This window comes from Lagopus muta, chromosome 4, assembly GCF_023343835.1.
Source record: "Lagopus muta isolate bLagMut1 chromosome 4, bLagMut1 primary, whole genome shotgun sequence".
Taxonomy (NCBI): Eukaryota; Metazoa; Chordata; class Aves; order Galliformes; family Phasianidae; genus Lagopus; species Lagopus muta.
The window spans coordinates 62,810,490-62,835,203 of record NC_064436.1 but is presented as its reverse complement, the minus strand read 5'-3'; the positions used below and the strand labels follow the sequence as shown (position 1 = coordinate 62,835,203).

At 38.7% G+C, this 24,714-nt stretch overlaps 1 protein-coding gene across 5 annotated transcripts in view; it reads right to left on the bottom strand.

Moving 5' to 3' along the window:
- The window catches only part of ZFYVE28 (zinc finger FYVE-type containing 28), a 147,238-nt gene that overhangs the window by 111,668 nt on the left and 10,856 nt on the right, over positions 1-24,714 (bottom strand). Inside the window, exon 1 of one of the 5 annotated variants that reach the window (XM_048942545.1) lies at positions 17,564-17,607. The exons of the other annotated variants lie outside the window; for them this stretch is intronic. The gene's annotated coding sequence lies outside the window, so the exon portion shown is untranslated. Of the gene's footprint in view, positions 1-17,563; positions 17,608-24,714 lie in introns of those variants that run through there. 5 annotated transcript variants of the gene reach the window in all.

Genomic DNA, 24,714 nt, shown 5'->3' with positions numbered 1-24,714 from the left:
GAGAAAAAGCTTTAGGATTTTCACTCCTAAACGGGAACAAGATATACCCAGCATGCCAATTAGTCCCATAAGGAAGCTGGCTACAGTCAAGTTTTTTATGACTATGCAGAGGAAAAAAAAAGGAGACCTGCCAAGGAGCAGCAGGGAGCAAAGCAAGCAGAACAACCTGGTACTCGTGTCCGGCTGCGCGGAGCTGCTGACATTTCTGTACTAAATGAAGCCTCCTACAGGCACTGGAGTTAGGTGGGCTGTATTAGGGAGGAAAATAAAGACAATGAAGAAAATAGCTTCTGTGCCTGCTACAAGAGGGAGGCATTGCAAAACAGTGCAGAATAGACTTGTGTAGCCACAATAACTAGGATGCTACTGTGATTGAATGAATCCAAATGCAAGGAAGAAAGATTGTATTTGGTACAGTGAAAGAATACTGCATAAAAAACCTGACGTGCCAAGTTCATTTTTGAAGTGCCTCCAGGGCTAAGGCACAGAAAACAGAGATTTGCAGATGAGAAGGCCACTTGTTCCCTGGGAGGTGCACACAAGAAGCTGCACAGTATTGAGAGCCACAAATGGAAAACCTTATTAACAATATTGGATTATCGGTAGAAAAGTTGGATAGTTCAAGAAGACCAGCACTACCTTACACTATATAATACGCTACCTGACAGTGTTAGGAGAACTGCAGGAATATTTCCATTACAGTACTAATGTTTTCCATTTACCACAACTCTCCAGAGCAACCTTGCAAATCAGTATTTTTCAGACAGCATCCTTCTCTGTAAGCAATTCCCCCATTATAAAAAAAACAGGTTTAGCAAGTTACTTGATGTTAAAACAAGTGAAAAAGAACAAATAAGCTTTTCTAACTAGGAGAATAACTCTTGAAATGTGAAATAATTACAAATAGTTCTAGCAGTAATATCTCTGAGCACAGAGATCAACCCTGGCAGCTTAATACCCACCTCTGGGAAAGATAACAGACAAGGAAATTGCTCCACAAACATCTGTAACTTATTGCTACCTGATGGTTTTATGATAACTTATTGTAACTGTGCTTTTAAAATGCACAGAGCAGAAGCTACTGTGAAGCTGTGCTTTATTTTACAGTAAGGTTTGCAGTATTTTGTAACATTCAGAGTCATACTGCACTTAGAAACCTGACTGGCATTCAGACTTGACCAGGAGTAATACGTTTGGTTGTTCACTTCCAAGGTTTTACATCCATTAACATCCCAAACTGTGCCACAGTTTGGGTTTTTTTTATGTTCCCAAGTAAATGGGAGGAGAAATGGCCCAATGAAAATCATGTCATTTGTAATAAGAACTTCCTGGGTGTTTTTAAACTAAACCTTCTATACTGTATTTTGGAAATGCACTGTAAGTACCTGTTGAAAGAAGATTCCTATATTCTGGGATGCAGAAGGGAAGGTAATATTATTTCCAAACCACTGAAAACTTTTTTTTCTTTTGCTAGTGTGTAATAGTTCTGATTATTCATCAGCAAGATATTTCAAAGCAAAGACTTTACCTTTTGCTGCTTGTTATCTAATTTACAGGGATTTAATTTTATGTAATGTATTGTATATTTATACATCTGTAATTAATTGCACATTAGATAAGAAAGAGGATTAGCTTTAGAATAACACCTGTTGGTACTCTCCAATAATTAATATACTGCCTATGCATTGCATCTTTCTGGTACTCTTACACAGCCTTAGTTTGCGTTACTTTATACTGTGGTGGTGTTTTTGTTGAACATGCAGTTGTTCACCTGCTGCTCGAAGGAAGGATACTAATGCTGCTCTGGAATGGTTTGCTGAATGTACTTGAAAATGGATCTCTAATGTGTGCGTTGCATCTCTCCATTGTGGTTAATAACACCAATACGTGGTCTGAACTGTACTGTATGTAGCAGGAATGTATTAATTTTGTGCTTCTTTGTTTAAAAACATCAGGTGTTCAAGAACAGTATGGAGATTCCCTCACAGATATTTCCACGAAATTTGAGCCCTTCAACAATAATTAGCGCTGGTTATTTTGGTACAAGACAAAAATCAGCCAAGCACAAATACAGACAGAGTATAGAGTACAGACAGTCAAGTGGACTGGCTTGAGAGCAGCCCTGAGAAGGATTTAGGGGTGTCAGTCAATGAAAGACACAATATGAGCTGGCAACTTCAGCCCAGAATGCCACCTGTATACCCAAATCATTCTATGATTTATCAGATTAAGAATGAACTCATTATGAGCTTATTATTAAACAAGTGTCTTAAAAACTAAATCTTATTGATGAAGGAATGGAGAAAAGTAGACATACATAACAGCTTTCAGATGTCACTTGGGAAACCTCTGAGTTTGCGTATTCAACTTCTCACGTGTTCAAAAAGACCATTTCAAATCAAAACAAACATTTCCACATGGAGAAAAAAGTTTTTTCAGAACAAGTCAGATACGTATTATTAACATACCTGCATTTCCACAATTTCCAATCTCTCATCTCCTTGCCTATTCTGTACACTGAATGCTTCCTTTCTGAACTCTCACATCTCTGAATTATAAACAAAAGCCAATGTTCAAAAACTCTTCTCACTTCCTGATTAAGAAAGTGAGAACTGCCAGTTTTCAGATAAAGAGAAGAAAGATAATGAAATAAGAATCATAAGATACAAAATAGAAATTCCCAGGCAATGAGCTTTTCTCAAACACAAACGCAGTGAGGTTTTAGCCAGAAAAAATTCTTACAGACATCCCAGAGAAGGAATTTACCTTCCTATTTAATTTAGAAGAGTAACTACTAAGCAAGACTGAATTAAGTGGAGCAATTTACAGCCTGAGCTCTGCTTTTGGCAAATTCTTTATCCTCCATTTAAGTATTCCACTGGAGAGGAAATACGTCTTCACCTGTAGATAGGGAAGCACTCAAGAGGAAACACACTGTACAAGTTTTAATCAAAAAGATGAAATTTAAAATTTATTTCCTCCAAAGAATATTAAGAAAGCACGAGACATCAGTTCCTCAAATCTAATTGTACGCATTCATACTCCAAACTCATGTCTCTGGACACAAAACAATTTCCAAAAGACTGTTGACTTCTCCTTTACCTGCAAGATCCCACTAAATCAGACCATCAGGCAAAATAAATAAATAAATAAATAAATAAGAAAGAGCACTGCTAAGTTCATCTTCAGAGCACACACTGAAACGATGAATTAAATCTGCAGGCTACCATCAGTCCTGAAAAAGACTTCAGCTAGTTATTTTGTGTAGTTCATTGCTTCTACTGGAGATTTATGATATAAGATGAATTCTATACCCATTCATCCTGTTAGAAAAAGGGAACTTTCTCTTTTAAAAGAACCAAGATGAGTTTGTATCATTAAGTGCAATTTTGTAATTCTCTTGAATCCTTAAAGACTAAGGCAGTACAAGGCTGCAGTGGTGGCATGTAAGAGGGAAACAAGCCATGATGCAAAGGAATGCATAACCTGAACTGAAAGATAACTGACTTCTTCCAAGACCTAAAATGCAAGAGATTATATTTTGTACGATTGTCTTTAATGTATAAGAAAATCAAATGCTTATAACAGTAAAGTGGAGGATCACAAAAATACTCATACAAACCACAGGAAATTGCACATCAAGTATGTGATTTCTGATTAATCATATTGAAGTTCAAATACTTTTAGAGCTATAACGTCAGTAAATTTAGAAAACATTCCAAAGATTTCTTATTAACAACTACATTCTCTGCAAGCTAATGAAAGAAAGATAGGAGAAATACAGCTGCAAATTGTTATACAACAGACCACGGATTCCCTTTCGGGCCATATAGCTCCTGCACTACATTCCTGTATCTGCACAGGATGAGTCTTTCATGGAGCTCTTAAGCACATAAAACAAGGTAGGGTAAGGGATTCTATAAATATTCCAATTGTGTTGCTTTTCGTAAAATTAGACAGCTTTTTCCCCTTGTTTTGACTCAGCTGTATTATTTCTTCACATGAAGAACAAAGCTCAAAGATAAAAGCCTCTTCTGATGATGCTGTATACTGATGATCCAAATTTGCAGTGTAGCTGGCTATGTTCAAGTTTCAGTAGAGGGAATTCCAAAATTTAAGTATTTTTGTCCATGCCTCAGTCTTACGGAGCAGACTTTGCCCAGAACAGTTGGAGCTGATGAAGCTTTAAGCAATTCATGCTGATTTGAAAGCTAAGCAAGAGGTGATCATTGAACTAGTCACGGTAACTTCAATACAGAATTTGACACATCACTTAGTTGTACAGACAATCATTTTGTACTTAAACCAATCCAGAATTACTATAATCATGAAAGTACAAATTACTCATAATAGACAGAAATGGAATAAATTTATGAAGTCCATATTCCTCTTGCAAAGCTGCTTATTAACATTATTTGTGATGTGTATCATTCTGGCTTCCAACTTCGCATTTCTCCAAACTTCACATTCACTGTTTCTAAAAGTAATCTACTTGTCTGAAACTTTAACCAAGATCTAAACCCTATGTTATATAAAGCACTCTTTCCTGATACTGATGATGCATAATATGAGTCACCACTTCAAAGCCTCCAACACACCACACAATCCACAGCCTATTAAGTTGTGAATAAACCTTCAAGTGATTTCCCCTATCCTGCTCCTAACAAAACATCCTCAACTCTCAACAGCAATCTATAGCTCTGTCAGTCAGGAGAAAATCACAAAAATTTCTCAGCAGTGTACATTTATAGATATCCTTAACACAAAACACGAATGCTTCCCATGTGTATTGAAGTTTCATAGAACAGACAACAGAAAAGTTGAAGTTACCAGGGCAGTTGCAGCTTGGTACCTCTGCAGCTGTCAGGCTGCCTGCAGTAAAGCTGCAGCATGGCTCCCAGTGCCATTCAAGGAGACACGAGCAGCTGCAGCGAGGGCCTATGTGCTCCTTGCCCATGGCCAAGGGTAAGCAATTGGAGGCAAGAGTTCACCACATAAGAAATGGTGAACCTAAGCAAAAATTTCACTGTCACCACAGAAAAAGAATTATGAGACACCTGATGATGCGCAGCAACCGGCTGGTGTTACTTGTTCCTGAAAAATCTCGACTCATGTTTGAAAGAGAAAAAAACTGAAACAGTTACTCTTGCTCAGGAAGTCATCTTTCCACAGCTGATAGCTTCATCAGCAGGATATCCCTTCTCACTGAGTTGCAAGCACTTCCACTTGCCCACAACAGTGACTGCTGATCAGCCAGACATCTCCTTCAGGCCCAGCCATAGAGTCTGCAGACATAGGCCCAAGCTGAGCCAGGCATCTAGACAGGAGCACACTAGCTCACAGTAACAGTAACTCATGTCTTCAGAAGTTAGTTGAGGAAATTATACTGCTTGCATTTCAGAAGCCTCCACTGAGCATTTAGTATTAGAAAGACTTTTAATCTTCTGATCAGCTTCCCCAAAGATATGGTCTCTGAAGAAAATACTATGAAGAATGCAGACTTCATGATGGTCTGATAGTACTGCAGCTACTGTAATTCAGCAGAAATAACAAGATCAACATTACTTGTATAACCATAAATAGAACAGCTTATTAACTAACAATGAATAAAATTTGAAGTCTTCTGAGTAAACATTGTAATGTACAAATACAGAAGTTACTACAAATATGCATACAAGAAACATTTGAATAGTTACAAATAGTTACATAGTTGAAGTTTGGTACCAAAGTGTGTAAACAAGTAGAGATGAACTGTTCTGTTTTTGCCAAACAAGTAAATCTTAACAGAAAGCAGTGGGATTTCCCTTCCCAGGGAGTACCTCTGTCACCTCACCATGAGATGCACCAAGTGCATTTCCACATGCACGAACTCAGAGAGCAAGGTGCTGACTTCTGTCTCAATTCATTCTCCCCAGAGCTTATTTCAGAACAAGTATGCAGTAACAGTACAAATATTCAAAGACATTCTGGTGCACTCTCTTTTTCCTTCAGAGGAGCACTTCCAGCTGCAGTAAGGTCAGTACTCCTCCTTTGAGCTATACGTCCTCTTGTTTATCACTGAAGCAAAAGCAAAATTATTTCTTCACGAAAATACTCCTGAGACAGGAAATATGATGTTAAAAACTGTTATTAATAGTTTGATTTTTATTTTATAATTATGAAAATGAAGGCTGGCTCTTACTGCCAAGATTGTTTTCACATCCAAGCTTGTCTTAGAGTTGAGCTAAAACCACCGCACAAGTCCGGTCACCTCAGATAAAAATCAAAAGGAAATGGTTTGCATCAGAGCTGAGCTCTGACAACAGCATTTGCACCCTATGAGCAGAGCTGGCCAGCAGTGATTTGAAAGTAACCCCAGCAAAATTAATCTGCTTTGAATATATACAGCAGTGGTGTCACTGGGGGTAATAGAACTGAAAGTACTCATCTTCAGGATGTTGACTGCAGTGGACTTGATGATCCAACAGTTCCAGCTACAAAGTAACTTTCTCTCTTTAAACTAAAGCTTAAGCAGATCTTAGCATCTTTCACTGTAACCAAACACAGCGGAAAGCTAGCTGAGATTCTTCACATGCATTTCATTGTATTCTCACATCCATTTATACCTTCCAAATCAGTAATGGGTTATTTTCTTGCTCTGTTTCTTCAATTTCCATTTCACTTCATTTCTCATTGCAATTTCAGTTACAGCACAGTTTAACAACAACTTCATCACCAAGATGTGGGGAAGAAAAAGATACAAGGTGACTAACCAAAATACCTTGGTTGGAAGAGACCTGCAAAGATTGAGTCTCACTATCTGACCACTTCAGATAAATATCATAAGCACAGAACCCTGATACTATCCTGGGAACAGGAAGTCCAGATAATTCTGGAAACAAACAAAAAAAGCCACAGTGAGCAACAACAAGAGTAACCCTCCAACACTTTCCCACATAGCAAAGATTTGAACAGGGAAGACTCTTCTCCTGAAGAAGCTCATGAGTGTTAATGAAAACCCCAGGCTCAAACTAGATGATACATGAGTTCAGCTTCCTTCCACTAGGATGCAGTGTAAACCCAATGAAGAAACAATTGTGATAAAATTACGTAGACAACATTCTGTGAAATAGGCAGTACTCATTTTGACACAGCAGCCTGGTACAATCAGTGTTGCTTACCTAGCATAACTAGTGCCATCCAAAGCATTCAAAACAAGTTCCACAGTCCAGGTATGCTAAGGCCCCAGTGAGATGAAGAAGAATTCTAAGTGGAGCAGCTGCTTTAGTAATGGCCACACAAAGGAGGACAAAACAAACTGTATGAGCTGTAGGAACAGCAGACCTTACTCTACAGTCTGTAGGTGAGCAGGATTCGGTAATTCAGATTGCACTGAAAAAGCCACACAGAGTTCAATAGCCAGAGTATCATGGATTGATAATTCCAAATTACAAATTTTACTGCTATTGCACTTCTTCCCCCTCCATGTTACCCTGTATCAGAAAGCTAACTCTACAACTAACACAGTTCCACTGAGCTAGCTCACTGCTATTTAAGAGAAAGATCGCATAACATCACATACAGCCTAAGCAACTCAGCTGCTGGATGGATTCCTCCCTAGGATAAGGGCCCAGTTTAACATCAGCACTAATTTTAGCACATTTAATGAAAATTATTACTGTTCCTAAAACTAGAATAAACTAAGTCAAAACTTACCACTGAAAACATGCCAATGCAACCTTAGTGAAATAAGTAAAAAAAAAAAAAAAAAAAAAAACGGTGCAAGTTAAAAATAAAATGATACAGCATTGACCTCATGGAATATCTGCAATTATAATTAACGTTTACACACCCTGTGCAACTAAGCCTTCTTCAGGCTCAATCTTAACTCCTCTCTATCTAAAAAAAAGGTAACTACTTCACATGACTTTTTCCTTGCTTTTCCTACTGAGCCCCTAATTATTCAAAGGCATAAGACAGCAATGAGAAAGTGTTTGATTGCAGCCTACCACACTGCTTTATCTTAAAATGCTAAATGAAAGTGTCCAATTTTGCCTTTATGAAGTATGAAAAACAGGTTTCCTAATCTGATGCACTAAATAGTGACAACTAGCTCCTAAGAAAGGCTTTCTTTTTCTTTTTTCTTTTTTCTTTTTTTTGTAAGAAATGCAATCATACTCACAGGGAGCTTTTGATAGCAGATGGAACTGTAGCTGTGAATTTCTGGTTTGGAGAAGAGCTTTTCACTGCATTAATTCTTGTTGAAGACCAACAAGTGAGTAGAAACTAATGGTAAAAACTCATTTTATATGTAAATGACATCTCCTGCAGGAAGATCAACCTGAAAGATCAAACAAAGGCCACCTTCTCCTGTGCAAGTGCGCACAATGAATATGTGCAAATCAACATGCATTTCCCATCTTCAGTTAATTCTATCAGGTCTCCTCAACTCAACTGGATAGGCAAGCCTTCAGACATAATAGATGTTAAAACAAAAAAGCAAGCCTTAACACACCAAAAAAAGTTGATAATTGGAAGAAGTACAGTAAACAAAAATAGAAGACCTGAGAAAGTAAAAGCTCTAGAGTTTTTATTTTGCTCCAGGAAGTACAGCTTAAAGAAAATTGTGATAATGCAGCATCTTCCTCCGAAGTGCACAGGCAGCACACTGCTGCAGGGAACTACACACAGGCTCTCTCTCCACTTATATTGCACACAGTTCAAGGCAGGTAACCTTCCTTCCCCCAGAAGTCCCCACCTCATGCCCTTTTGCAGCAGTGCAGAAATGCAGACAGATAAACAAGTGAGACAAAACAAGCCTCTAGTGCACCACATGGCACAGATTTTTAAACAAAACCAGATATGAAAACAAGTTTAACAACAGCCTCTTGGAGCATTCCCAAAAAGCACTCTAAGGTTTAAGCTCCATAAAACTTACCTAGACTCATTTCTTTCCCTCGCAACAGTGGAATCATGAAGATATTTCCCTTTGCCTAGCACAGAAGACTCGCAATCTCCCAACTATCAAGTTCAGCATCAACAAATCAAACCTAAGGCCTACCTGACAAAATCATGGCTTCCTCCATGCACTCAGCCTTAATAAATCAGCTCACACTGGCTTCAAAAATCAATTTATCCCCAACGGTTCTACGCTGTTTTCAAGATAGCATTCAGCAGAATCTCATATCCTTCTATTCACAGATCTGAAATCTCTTACATCTCTAAGAATAGAAATTCTGACTGAAAATGAAAGCAAATTAAGGCCTCAGTCAGGTAGTTGCCCATTATCCCAACATATAGTTTACTGAGCTGAATAAATTAATACATCTAAAACCACCAAATGATAGACTTCATTAAGTTGCAGGTAACACTTGAGGTATTTTATTTTTATTTTTTCAGGATACTTCAGAATTCACACAAATTTTGCATCCTCTCAATTAGAACATTATACACCTGCTTCAATAAACAGGAAAAAATTTACCAGCGTTAATTCCATGCTGACATTTGTAAGGATAAAAACTATTTACTAGTTACCTAGCTGAACAATAAAGAAAAAAGAAATATATATAAATTTGTGTGCATACACACTTTCACGTCTATTCCTTGTTCCATGACATGATCTCTATATACAGAACTCAGAGTGGAAGGATTTCTTTATGGTACCCTTCAAACTCTCACTATATGTTACCTTCCAGCAAGTGTTTAATGGGTCTATTTCTGTTCTGCTGATTCCAAGGCTTCTCCTGCAGAACAAGTCTGTCAAATTTGTCAGACACTGAAAGCACAGAACATGCAGTAACAGAAAAATTTGGAAGGTTCAGAACCTTTGCAAGAGAACATTAACATAACATCAAGACTTACTTCAGAACTAAAAGAAAAAATGATCTAAGGCCTTGAAACTTGCGCTGAATAAAGCGTAAGATTTTCTCTGCAATGTGAGAAGTGCTAGGCAATAGTTACAGCAAATTAATGCTGCTCTCTTCCCAGAAGACTTGAGTTCAGTAAGTATGGGCTGGTTCATAGCCACTGATAACAGCAGAAATCTAGGACCTGCACCGTGCACAAAGAACACAGGGTCTCCAGTTAGTGCAATCTTCTGCAAACAGCATTCATTTAAAGAAAAGCCAACAAATCTGCTGGCTGTTCAGTTTCCACAAAATGGTGCACTCAGAGCACTGACTGCTCCTACAGCTGTGCAGTGTCAGCTCACCTTCCCAGTGCAACTGTTGCTGACAAAACCGAATCAGGTGTAGTTCCCCTAATTCCATAACTAAACTCTCCAGCTCAAGACGTAGAATTCAAATAGAAGTTTTCTCTGCAGCCATGAGCACACTTTGAATGGTTACCAACAGATTACCAAAGCCAACAATACAACAGTTCTAATTTCTTACGGAAGTCTCATCAAATTTCTTTTGTTTCTTCGCTTTTTTTGTTTCACTTTTTTCTTTTCATTTGTTTTAAGTTACTGCTATATTACAACTACACATGAGCAATAACAAAATCAACAAGGTAAGAAAGGGAAATGGTTTTAAGTTGAGGGAGGGAAGATTTAGGTTGGATGTCAGGGGGAATTCTTTACAGAGAGTGGTGAGGTGCTGGAACAGCTGCCCAGAGAGGCTGTGGGTGCCCCGTCCCTGGAGGTGTTCAAGGCCAGGTTGGATGGGGCCCTGGGCAGCCTGGTCTACTATTAGATGTGGAGGTTGGTGGCCCTGCATGTAGCAGGGGGTTGGAGATTCATGATCCTTGAGGCCCCTTCCAACCCTGTGATTCGGTAATATTTCAATCACATACACAAAGCAAGTTGGACTCCATGGGTCCCTTCCAACTCAAGATAGCTTATGATTCTACAAAGAAAAACTACTACAATGACAATTAGTTCATTTTAGAAGCTTCATTTAAAACTCACCAAAATGCAGATTTGAGCCACACATCAAACATGACAGCAGTCAGACTGATACCTGAGCACTTCAATAACAAAGCAAGAGAACTGTTTTTCTGACAAACACCTTCAGTCCTATCGTTTCCAATTTTTAAACACTACCCAGTTTTTACTCCTCCATAAACAGTTTAAAAGTCACATTTAAGATTTGAATCTTACATCTCACTAGGATTTGGTTTTTTTGTGATCAGAAGACAGCATTTGTTCTTAACGCAACACTTCCATACTGGATGCATCTCTGCAAAGCATCACAATACTGTTAAGGTTTTGTGATTTTGCAAGATCTTAAGATCAGCAACAAAAGGTCAACTAGAATTTCCACCTTTGAATTCATACCTTCAGTTTCGAACACTGCATTCAACATCGTTACTTCAAATAGCAGGAATCTATATTTAATGTTATATTTGAAGTGGCTCATACAAGGTCTGTGGCTCATTTTGTAAATAATTTTGTAATTAAGAAACAAAAGAACGTAGACAACTTCAATGTTAGAAAGATAGCACATCAGGCCAAATACGCTGAGGAAAAGGAATTGCAGATGTTTGTATTCCTGTCCACTGTAATTTTTTACCTTGTAGCCAATCATGTAGCCACAAACTCTTCAAGCAGGTACCAACTAGAACATTAATAAATTCAAGCTACATTAAAAGTGTCTGGAATTTACCTTAAATTAAAAAATAAATATTTGGTACTTCAAACAATATTAACATCATAGATTTTTACTATATCTCCCCTTTTGTTCATGCATTCCTCAGGATACCAGATGAAGAAACAAAAACTTTAGAATAACTTCCATTTTACGTCCTAAGACTGGAAAAGAGTCAAATCTCTCACGGCCACTTGCTTAGCTTCCCAGACTATCATGGCATTCTAATTTTGCTAGAATGCTTTATTTCCCCCATTCTCTCTCCCCTATCTTGACCACTTTTTGATTGGGATGATCCCTCCTTAGAAAGCGCAGAGAAACTTAGGTATACATATATTTGAACATTCAACTTTCTCATTCTTTTGCCAATATCATCTCTAAGTCATCCACCTTATCTCTTAGTAATTTTCCTACATTAATTATCAGCTTTTCAGATTAAAATCAAAGTTAAGAGAAACATGTTTCAAAGCAAATTGGACATTTTCCAAATGAAGGTCCGTTAAGGCTTAAAAAGATCTGAAACTATGCCAGAAATCGGTCTATCACATGTGAAGCAGTCCTGCTAAGCACAGGCTCAGACATGAGCTCCAGGAGGTGCTCTGAAATACAGAGCTTCCGCGAGTTGTTGCATGGGGCACATGCAGCTCCTGTATACAATGCCATATATAAATATAGCTCATTAGTAAATTGTTACTAATTATCTTCTGAATGCATTCCACAAAGCACAGAAACATCATCTGACCTTAAATCCAGGGAAAAAAAAAAAAAAAGAAAAAAGAAACAATGACTATTACAATAATTTATTTCATTAGAAATGAAATACACAGGTTGCAAGCGGTTTTGTCCCCCAAAACAAATGTTTGCCTTGAAATCGAGCTGATCCAAATAAGAAGAGCTTTGATAAAGATGTGAAAGATTTCGGTGGTTCTAGTTCAATAATCAAGACCTTTGCTTTGTAACATCAACCACTGATGGGCAAACATTCCCAATAACCAGAGAAAACTTGAAAGGAGAAAATTGGAGAGGATAAAGGAAAGAAAAGAGTGCTCACTTTGTAACAATGTTAATTTTTTTTTCCTACGGAGTTCCATGAAAAATTGTTACCAACTTTACTCAGAAGAACAATTCCCTCCTAATACTCAGTGCACATTTTTGTAACGGAGACTCCTCTTCAGGGGCTATTTTGCTTGCATTTTTATTAAGCCACCTTCCCAAAGTAGTCAGCCACCACTCCCATAAATGAGTTGGTGATTTTATGCAACACACCTATAGGTACTTCAGTCTGTTCTGAGAGTCAGCAGCAGCATTCAAGAATTTCTGGTTTTTGATCTCATGTGCAAATTCAGAAGCATGTTGAACCCTTCCACACTGAAGCACTAAGTTAACCTTTTTGTTACGGAGAGCCAACGAGCATAAACTACTGCTGCTGAAGAACATGCTACCTTTGGAAAGAAGCATACTCTTCAACTCTCTGAAACTATTGCTGGAACTACAAGACAATTCCATAGTTATTTATGTATTACAAAGAAAAGCTGTTGATGTCATATACCCTTAAAGCACTTTGCTATTTTTGTAATATACTGTCCACTTATGGGCACCAATAGCAATAAAACTCCATCAATAATCTGTATAAAACAGCAACGTCACCTGTAGGTGCTAGCCACAGAGTCTGCATGCATGAGAATGCCAGGCACACTGCAACCCCTCCAATATCAGAGCGGAAAGTCTAACTTCAGTCATGGGTGATCTTGTTTAAATTGGTCTCAAACTTCATGAAGCATGATGTGGTCAAGTGACAGAAGCTCTGTCAATGAATCTGAATTTGCTTTCCCAATAGCATTCTGCTATTTCTGAACTCCAAAGCTACTTGCAATAGACACAGCTTAGATTGAACGATTACTTGCACAGCCACATTCCAAGAGCCACCCTCAACCATACACCAGATTCCAAAGAAAAAAAAAAGTCTCTGAAAACCCAGTCTGGCCTACACTCAAGCTCTGTAGAGTTTGACTGCTGTAAGAGCTGGGGGGAGGTGGAAGGAAGAACAGAATAGAGAGCCTTACTCTGGGTTCAGTTATAACAGAGACAGACTAATTTCTAATAAAGAACAAAGGTTTTTCTTTTTCAGATGTACTGGGTAAACACCTTCAATGTTATGAAGTACTCTAGATCTCCCAATTTGCCTAGTGTTCATGATACATAGCTTAGTTCTAAATACAAGCTTGGAATACTTCAAAGCCCATAGTCAGACCAACCTGTCTCAGCAGCACCAGCCTGCAAGGGTAGAAGAACTAAGAGTTACCAACATGCTACAGATTCATCTCTCCAAAGCACAGCAGTGATGGAAAAACACCACTGATAGTGAGGGATTTAAGTGGGAATTGAAGTTTTGATTTCTTTGAGCTTCACCATAAAAATGTCACAGCAAATAAGAAAATGCAACACACAAACTGCCCTGTCAGCAGTTGGCCTTTTACATTGTACACGTTAAGTATCAGTGCTTTGATCCTAGCCAGCTATAAAAATATACACTGCTTATGCAAACAAAAGGGAAAAGAAAAAATAGAAAAGAGAGCGTTTGTCATAATGAGTACTCTTTGCCTCCATCTGCTGCTCAGCTAAACCTTTCTAAGAAAGAACCTCAGTAGAAATCATTGACACCATTAGCTAAGGTTCATTTATTAACATAAGTTTTTAACTAACTCTGTTCTCAGCAACCTATGCAATGCAGTATGAAAATGACCTATGATGACCTAAGCTATGATGCTTATTCAGTTATTCCCTACAGCCATCTCTACATCTGGGAATCGATAGCATTAAAGCAAACAAGCAGGAAAATGCAAACCTGATAAGGCCTCCAATGCAGCAACAGAAATTTGCACCTGCCTTCCTGTAGCCGCTGCCACCTGTACTATTCCACACTCACACAACTTCACGCAGAGATTCACTTGTTAAGCTGCTGGAAGTATCTCAAATACAACAGAACAGAAGCAAAACACCCACCCCCAATTATATTTGACTGATTTTCAATGAGGGTGTTTTAAAACTGTGTTCATTCTTAGTGTACAAATAACAGAATTCAGCAAAAATACTAATGCTATATTCAAGCTCCTACCTACTGTGTTAAAACACATTCATAAAGATTATTGAAACCTGCGCTTAAGAGTGCTAAATCACAGGACTGGACGTTTTCAGCTATGTTTCCAAAGGTTACCCAATTCCCTTACATTTAAGTGCTATTGGATATATAGTGGTTTTTTCACTAATTCCTCTAAGAAGTGAGAAATCATGTTAAACTACCATTGCAATAGAAAATGAGGGTGTTTTTTTTTTTAGTTGATACATACATGAAGAAATAGAATATGCAACCTACATAAACTGATGTTAGACATTGAAAATAACATCATTTCAAAAGTTACAGAAGTTTCTTTGTACAGACTGGACTGTGATGGGCAACTTTTTTTCAGCCACAGTACACAAGCTATAGCTGCTAAGGAAATAATCCGAATATCTGATTAGAAATACTGTTACATACAGAACTATTTCTGAAGTATTTCACGTCCAGTCATCACACACACAGTCACATCCACTTCAGATGTGTGCTGAGTGACTTCACAAAGTAATTACTACAGTGGAGGCTAATTATCTAGTAGGATTTGGGCAGTCAGTTGTTACAAAACACTGCTGAGAATAACTGAAGCTTTTCCAGTCTCACTCCCACAGCTTGGAAATTGTTTCTGCACATCACAGCAACTCTGCCTGATGCTGTGAAATTGCTAAGTCATGCAATACTTGCACTGGCTGCACCAAATCTCCTATGACTCAAGTTAGGGACATAATATTTGACAGAAAGACTACTCAGAACAGTTCTGTCCCAGGGCAGGTAGGTCACACCAATTGCTCTTTCTGTAAAAATCTAAATTAAATAAAATAAACACTAACTAAGACACTGACATTTCTATGTCCTAGTAGAAGAAAACAGAAGTAACTAATGTGACATGTAACTACACTTCCAGACAGTACAGTCACTTACCTCCTCCTAGTCACTTTGGAGAAAAAAATTTAAGGGAAAAAACCCACACCAAAAAACTCTGTCTGAAAGTCTTAGACCAGATAATGCCTTCCAAAAGCTGGATAGGAAGTTTTGCTTCCTGTGAAGCAAGCAATACAATTTCCATTGACTTGGAAAAGGACCAGGATGTCACTCCAATCTCAGCTTCTAAATCGTTCTGCACACCACAGGGAAATTTTTTCTGACCTATTCTCAGTCATCCCCAGTCTCAAAATCTGAGCTAAGCTCTCAATACAGAAATACAGGACCTCGGGAGTAATACCAGACAGAAGATCTATTTTCCATTCACACCTCTATGAGCTTTTGCTCATATTTACTGTCTCACCACCACACTGCAGCCCCACACATCGCTTCTTCAGGCAGGCAGGCAATGTACAGGCAAGCAGGGAGCTAGGAGGAGACTTCCTAAGCCACAAGAAAAGGCCTCTTCTCTGCCCCCAATAACTGTATTAGGCTTCTGCTCTCCCCCAAATTAATATCTGTACACTGAGCAATTTGTCCCTATGGAGAACATTATAAAGGCAGAGAGAAAAGTAGGTGTCAAAAATCAAGAAGTTCAAGACAAAAACTACTTCGCATGCATTCACATCCTTATTATATTTATATATGTTTAAAATACATTTTCAGTAATTACTCCATCCACCCAAAAACTAAAATTATAAGTCAATGGATGCAACCTAAGCAACCCAACCTAATTTGGAATGAGATTTAACTTGGACATCTGCCCAGCTCTGAGCAGAGAAATAACCAGTTGACTAGAGAGAATCACTCCAGCCTCACTTTCCAGTTATTTCTTGATAAATAGTCTCCTGCTTATCAAAAAATAGTTGTGGTACAGCATGACAAGTTGGATTTTAAAAGTAATAACAGCAAGTGGCTAACATGATTCTTTCACAAAGAATTTCTTCCAATATTATTAATCTGCTTGCCCAACAGGTAGAATAAATGACATACAAGACACTAATCTCCAAGCTGCTCCAACAGAAGTTTTTCATCTGTTAACAACACCACTGAGAAAATAAACTTCTTAAAATGAAGGCTGACTCATCTAAAGACATACCCCTAACATTACACCAGTTACATGGCTTTTTTCATTAACATTTGTGATTTAAAAAAAAATATTCCCAAGATGGAGATGTACATCCATAAAATAATCTATCACTTCACCCTGCTCTTTCAGTGACCTCATGTGCATGAACAAGGTAACTCCACTGGTGGCAACTAAGCTTCTGTTGACGCTGGCAAACCTCTTCTTGTTGCGGGAAAGGAAAAGAACACAATTCCTCAACAAAATGAATCCATCAAGAAGGGCTGACTTGATCCTTCTTAAGCAGTTCAGAAAATTCAGCTTCTGAACAAGGTGTACAAAAAGCAACTCTGAAGGAGGGAGGAAAAGAAAGCCAACAACATAAACCACAGGACTACATCGTGCCCAAATTTTTTTCAAGGGAAAAGCAGAAGTGAAAGAACACCTATGGGTATTCAAAGTTAAGATTAATACAATATAATCAGATTAATTCCAATATAAAAAGGCAAACTTCTGCATTTTTCATGTGGCAAAAAGAGGGCTCTGCCTTACCATACAACTACACAGTCACAGGACAGCTGGGGTCAAAAGGGGCCTCAGGGTTCAAGCTTCACATCCCATTCTCATAAGGCTTTCTGCTCAAGTTCACCAATTGTTCAGACAAAGCTGCTAGAAATATCAGTTAAAGCTCAAATACTGCTGATGTTCAGAAAAGTGGACAATGGGGATACAACACAGGCTAATCTGGCAGCAACTACATAATTTGACTTGTTCCCCAGTGTAACACAATTGAAAGCAAAGAAATGACAGCAAAGTAGTAAAGTCCCAGGCTGCAGCAAGTGATGACTTGCTCAAATGCAATAGCCACATGCACAGAAGCAAAGGAAATAATCTGCTAACCTTTGAAAGGCTTCAGGTACATAGAGGGCTCCAGCAAGATACCCTTGCCTCCACTACCAACCCTTAAATGAGGATCCTTGCTCCACCCCTTCCAGTCACTCAGGTGCATTGCTTGCAGCTGAGCTCCCCGGGGTTGGCCCTGCCTCCCCACCAGGTGCTCAATCACTGATTGAAGCTGTGATTTAGCATTTCTGCCACATCCAGGAAGAGTTGCTTTACTTCAAGCTACAGCAGTTAAACATTATTACTTACTTTAAGCAGGACTTGATAATCAAGAAAACCTCAGGCCACTTCACTTTTAGGAAAAGACCGAAATTTTGCCGGAGTTTTGAGGTGGCCACATCTCTGCTACTTGACGTTCAACTGCACAGATGATACCAAAGGGTAAGCATAAGATTATCAAACCCTTATGAGCTTTAGCTGAACTGACACAGGCAATGAAACTGAAGGTACAAAGGATTAGAAATGCCAAGAAAAGACTAGCAAAATCCTAGTGACTACTTGAACCCACATCGACCCCACAGTCATGCTATAATGCTACGCTACAGTGATCCCTCTCTTGCTGACAGCTCTGAGAGACGATAACAGATCGTGCTAAATGCAGCGTGACAGCTCCAACTATCTTTCTGAAATAAGTTATTTGGGCTTGTTCCTAGCATTAAGAAACTCACAAAGCTTTTTTTTTTTTTTTCGGGGGGGGGGGGGGGGAGGAAATGAGGAGCCATGCATAAAGAGAGAAAAAGACAACAATCCTTTCTTCAAGTTTCTCTGCAAACATGACAAAGCTACCAACAAAATCATGCCTATTAATACCTGCAAACTTTAATGCCAAAATATATTGAAAGTGTTATGTTTAAAAAACAAGCTTCCAATCCTCCTATTTTCTTCTACCCATTCAACTAAACCAGTAAGTTATCTTAAATAGATGCAATATTTTCCACTCTTCAAACAGAAAAATGCCATAACCAGTGTGAATTTCCTAAGACAGTAATTGGACTTCACCTTCAGCCAGTCACTCCACTAGCAGCATTCTGGAACCAATGAAAATACTATTTGCAAAAGCTAGATGAAAACAACTGAGCATAAACCAAGTTATGGCAAATTCTACTAAAAATAAAAAGTTTTCCCATGAACTTCTTTTATTCTTGGAAACCATATAGCCTTTAAAACAAAGACTCAAAGTGGCCAATGCTGTATTCAATAGATAAAAGAGTAAAGTCAGAAGACCATCAGTATTGTGGATGCCCTTCAGTGTCTTTCAGGCTTATTTGAAATTTTTCTTGTGGAAGAACATGACATAAGGAAAGGTCAGAAACTGGAGGAATCCAACATAGCATATAAAAACACTTATTGATTGCTATGATTCATCTCTTTGCTTCAAAACCTCTAAGATATTTGACCAACAATTGTTTTATTTACAAGAACTGAAAGTGCCTCTAATGGAGAAAATAACAGTACTTATATATACAATAACAGCTAGCAGTCAATTCCTCAGCTCACCTCTGGAGCTCAAGCAGAAGCAGGCACAGATATGCAGGAATGATATCTGCCCAGCTTTACAGGCAGCCATGAGCACAAGAGAACAGCAGCTCTCCCAGGTGGCAAACAACACCAAAAACTACCTACAGAGTAGCTGCAGAATCATCTTTTCCATCCTTGATTTAGGGAGCAGACCAGCTGCACTAGGCTAAAGCTGTCCTTTGACAAAAAAAAAAAAAAAAAAAGTCAGCGTAGGTTTGTTCCCAAGCACTGTGGGTTTTCAAAATAAGGAATTTTAAGGCAGCAACACACATTCAACACACAGCAGCAGCCACCCTGACCAAGGCTCTCTTCTGCTCAACGAGTAAACACTCAACGAGCTACCTAAGAAGCTGCTGGGGTCTTGCACACCCTCTTCATCCATTTGCTACCATAATACTTAAAAATCAAGAGCTACACCTTGGACTTCTGTCCAATTTCATTATAAAGGGAAAGCCATACTTTAAACCTGAAGTTTTCCTTGAAGAGACTTCAAAAAATACTTATCATACAAAAAGAAACATTCCAGGATGCCACAAATAGATACTGCAGAAGTCAAAGGAGACCACAAAGTAAAACAGCAATATAATCAGTCATTATAAGAAGTCCCTCCCCAGCTTTAGTTTAAGTTCCTCAGGTACTAGAAGGCCACTATAATGTCCCCCCCAGAGCCTTCTCTTTTCTAGGCTGAAGAGCCCAACTCTCTCAGTCTGTCCTCATGGGGGAGGTGCTCCAGTCCTCTGATCATCTTCATGGCTCTCCTCTGGATCCAATCCTGCAGCTTCAAGTCATTCTCGTGTTGGTGACCCCAGAACTGAACACAGTCCTCCAAGTGGGGTCCAAGCTGAGTAGGGGGCAGGATCACCTCCCTCAACGTGCTCGGTCATGCTTCTTTTGATGCAACCCAGGATACGGTTGGCTTTCTGGGCTGCAAGCCCTTCAGTAGTCTTGATTACTTCATGCTTATTTATGGCATCTCTCAGATCTTCATTTGTCTCAAGCCAAAAGTAAAAGGGATGAGGAAGGGAAAAGGATTCAAAGAATTATGGAAAACTCAGCCTAAGGCAACAATTAGGAAGATATGAGATGGGAAAGGCTGGTACAATTATGAAATTCTAAGTTTGTAAGATTTAAAAGGCCAGTGTATTATTGTACTATTAACATTATTTTCTTATATTAAGGACAAATTGAAACAATTTCAATTGCAACTTCATGACTGTTGCATTGCCTTAGTCTGGTGCAGTGAACACAGAGAAGGGACCTCTTTTGCCTTACTAGAACTCTTCACACTCTTAGTCACTCATAGTCTCACGTGACACTATTAACAAACTAAAGAAACAATCCAGATAGAAATAAAAGTCTGCTTAAGTGCTTGTGTATATACTGTAGGCTATTAAAGTCTGAGTATGTTTCAAATTCTGTCATGGGTCTGGCTCTGTACAATTTAAGAAAATAATTAAGTGTGGTTATAGTCCACTTGAATTGCATTAAGGCATGAAAAATGCTTTCCAAAGCAGGAACAGAATTTACATTACAATAAACTGACTCCATTTTACAGATGAACTGTAATGACTTGCTGTTGTCAATAGAAATCCCATTTCTCCAGAATCTTCCTCACTCCAACATACTAGGCTGGCTGCTAGTCAGCTCTTATGCTTCAAACTGAAAACAAATGCTAAGGTGAAGGAACTAGAGTGGAAATGAGGTCAGTTCAGTCCTCAAAAAACCCTACACCATTTTCATACAGGCTGAGTCAGCCCAGCAAGGGTTTCAACAAATACTATATGCAAAGCTGGGGAAAGCAATGGGAACACTGAAGTACTCACTCATCAGCTGACAAGCTCAGGTCTAACAGAAATGAACCAAGAAAGCAGTACTCAAGAAAAATAGGTTCCAATGAATGAGCAGTTCAAAGCAGGATCAACTAATTACTACAGATCATAAACTGAGTAGAAGTCAATGTCATAACACTGATAAAACCAAGATCACACATAACCACTAGAAGTGCATTCCAGTCTGCATGGCACTCCTGTTTACCTAGTCAAAGAACTGGCCACCAACCTTTTTATAAGATCTACATCTCCAACTGGAAAAAGAGCAAAAAGAAACAAGAATAAGAGTTTTCCAAAAATACAGCTTATAGATGTTGAGGACAAAGAACTAAAAAAAAAAAAAAACACCATAACAACAACATTCCCATATGTAAAGAGTTAAAATAAAGATGACTTCTTCCACACTCATTCAGGCTCACGAAAGAAAGAAGCCAAACTAATCTGCAGGAAAAAATGATTGGCATTTTGAGTCAGAAAGGACCCAACTACAAGGGAAGAGCAATAGATTGTCCAAAGTGGTAAAAACCATCCTCAGATGTCACAAGATTCAGCCTTTTCAGGGCCTGGCTTAGAAGAATCCCACGGGATAAGGCCCTGAAGCCAACCCAACCAGGAGCCAGTAGATCATCTACTGGAACTGACTGCCTAGAGAAGAAGTTGGGGAGTCTGCATTTTTGGAAACAGGTCAAGACCACTGGACATTGGCCTGAGAATCCTGCTTTGAGCACAGGAGATGCAACATGCAGTCTGCATAGGTCCCTTCCAGCCTCATCCCTTCTGCAATTCTCCGATGCTTGCTCAGAGCCCAATTGTAAATCTATTTACAATTACAACGTACAAAAAGCTTTGATGTAATAGCATCATCAAAGCAAGGCAATTCTGCACAGACATAAAAGAAAAAAATCCACATAATTGATTACTTGATACCATTACGCTATTCTGTACCAATCCTTTAAAGATACTGAAGTAACAAAGAAGGTTTCACACAGCGTCACCAATTTAATAACATATTACAGAAAAAAAATTAAATTGCAGTTGTACATTCAAAATAGCATTTCCCTATGAAAACAAATCACAAGGACTTTGCAGCTCAGTTGTCTCATAAGGCAATAAAGACTGCACATTGTTCTTCAGCCCAGCTAGGTTGGCTCATAAATTAAACAGGGTCAGGCTGTTCAGCAGCAGATTAGAAGAAACCCAGATGTTTCCAGGAAGGCCATAGCAGTGGCAGTGCATTTGGCCATGCTCTTTGCCAACCTGACCTGAACCCATGTCCCAGTATGACATCAGATTAGTCTGTTGCTGAATGTGCAGCTCATATGATTCACTGGTTACCAAATCCTGGGACAACTGTGATCAGAAGGCAGTGAACTAGCCCTCAAAAAAGCAAATTCTTAAGCTTTTCTCCCCAGTGTATTTAATGGCATTACAATTTGTCCATCATACAGAACTAATTCTCATGCAATTTCCACTGGATGCAGTATTTACTTTTCAGCCTGAACTGCAGTGAACGTACAAAAGCTGCTGGGGATTTTCTTGCCAAGAGAGATATGCTAGGACACCAGGGGGCTAAAACACTAGGGTTCTAGACATAAAAGGTCTAAAACATGCTAATTAATTATTTTCACTAAGAATCTGCCATTGTTCTTGGATGGGCCCATAGAGTAGTAGGGCCCATAAAGCACCTGGATTCTTGTTGGGTTTTTTTGTTATATTCATACCATTAAGCTATCATCAGAAATATATAAAGCTCATTTAAAAACTAAGAGGCTGCAGAGGGTGCTCCAACACTGCTCATAGCCAATTCCTACTCAATCCCCATATTCCTCAGCACATCTCTCATGAATTTTTCAGACCTAACTAGAATTTGGAAATAATGCCCTAAAAATAATTTTGAAGGCAGATTAAGATCAGACTTCCCCAACTCCCTGTAAATAATCCACAGAGAAAAGTGGCACAAATCAGAAAACTTATTTTATCCTCAACAAAAGGTTTTCTGTGTGGGGGAAAAAAAAAACCTAGGAGATAGACAGCTTGCCACCTTTTTTCTAGCTCCTGATATGTCAAGGACTTAATTGTTCCACATTGATCTAACAGACTGGACAGTGGGGAAAGAGGGAACAGAGACATGGAAACACACACTGCAATATCATAATCCAATTTGCTTAAGGAAACATTCTCCCAAGTCCCTTAAGAAAACATCCTTCTTCGAAGAAAATGTTGCTTTGAAAGTAGCTTCTCAAAAAGAGCAAAACTCTTCACTGATCAGGCCACTGAGCAAGAAGATAAAGCACACAATGCAGAACGAAGTAAGCTGTGAAGACAGTACTCCACACTTGACAGGGGAGAAGGGGTGAGCACAGAGTAAAAATATGGCCTCTGCATATCCCATATATTACATTTGTATTTAGCACTGCAAACTTTTACTTGCTGCCATTCAAGCAAGCAAAATGAAGATAAACTTCTTTTCAGCTAAAATTATTGTACTTCTACCCATCCTTACAGTTCCATTAATCCTTATTCCAGTAAGAGCAAAGTGAAAAAAAATTACATTAGCTGACAATACTGCTATTAAATATATTAATAGTGAACCAGCTGATGAAAATTAAATAGAGGAGATGCTTTTAAAGACTTGGAAATTAATTAAAAATGTTGAATGCGGCTGATCTGTCACTATACTGGCTCCAAACTCCAAATTAGTGAGTCCTAAGTTTGACAATTCATACAATTAACTTGAAGCAGAAAACAGATATGCCAAACAGACAATACAGCATTAACTGGATACTTCAATGCCTTCACAATCCCTGTTTAAAAGCACAGCTAGCTCAAAGCGTCCAGCAGTTCAACTATGCAGAAAGCCCATCCTTTCATAGCTTGCTGCTTCTGTAGCTTGCTTTGTGCCTTTGTCACCACAGTATTACCTACATTAACATTTATACGTGGTCTGTACCTAAGTCACCTAAAAATAACTTAAGGTGAGCCCATGTTTTGCAGTAAGGAATTGAATCACAAGTCCAACTCTTTTAGTTCCACGTCACTTCACCATGGTTTCACACTGCTCCCTCAATATACAAGTCACCATCTTCCATGCAAAAGGAGCAATAGAACAGGTGCTATTGGAACTAGAGACATCAGTACATCTTTCTTCAGATTACAGATTTCATTCTACCACTACTTGTTGTGAATACAGGATGTAAAATACAAAAGGCTGAAGATACAAATTCACGGTCTGTACAAGGTAATACAAAGACCTTGTTGCCACAAAAAAAAAGAGGTGATTCTGCTGCTCCTCCACCAATGAAGCTGACAACACACTCTCCAAATTCCTGTAAACAAATGATATTTGGCTCCAACTGTGTCAGGAAGTGATCCAGTGCAGAACACGACCACCCCATTCCTCACACAGAGCCAGCAGCCTATAAAGCACTGGGCTAGCCATAACCCTGCCCTCTCAGCAGCAGCACTACTGTTTTCAGACAACTTAAAATTCACAAGACCACCACCAATATTTTTATAGGCATACATTATATATTATACTGCGTTCATATATTTTGAATGCTGAAATAGATGAGTGAATACTTGTGTTGCTCTAGAGGATCACTGCTGCACAAATATATTTGACCACACTGATAGTACTTCACAAAAAATTTGTCATTACAACAGAAAAGTTGCCTAATAAGCAGTAAAAGAAAGGAGTCATAAACAGTATATAGTAGCAGAGTTAAGTAACCAGACTTGTGATCTGGAGTGGCTATAAACTGACTCATATTCTAGCAGGAGTTTGCAGCAAAGAGGTTCAAA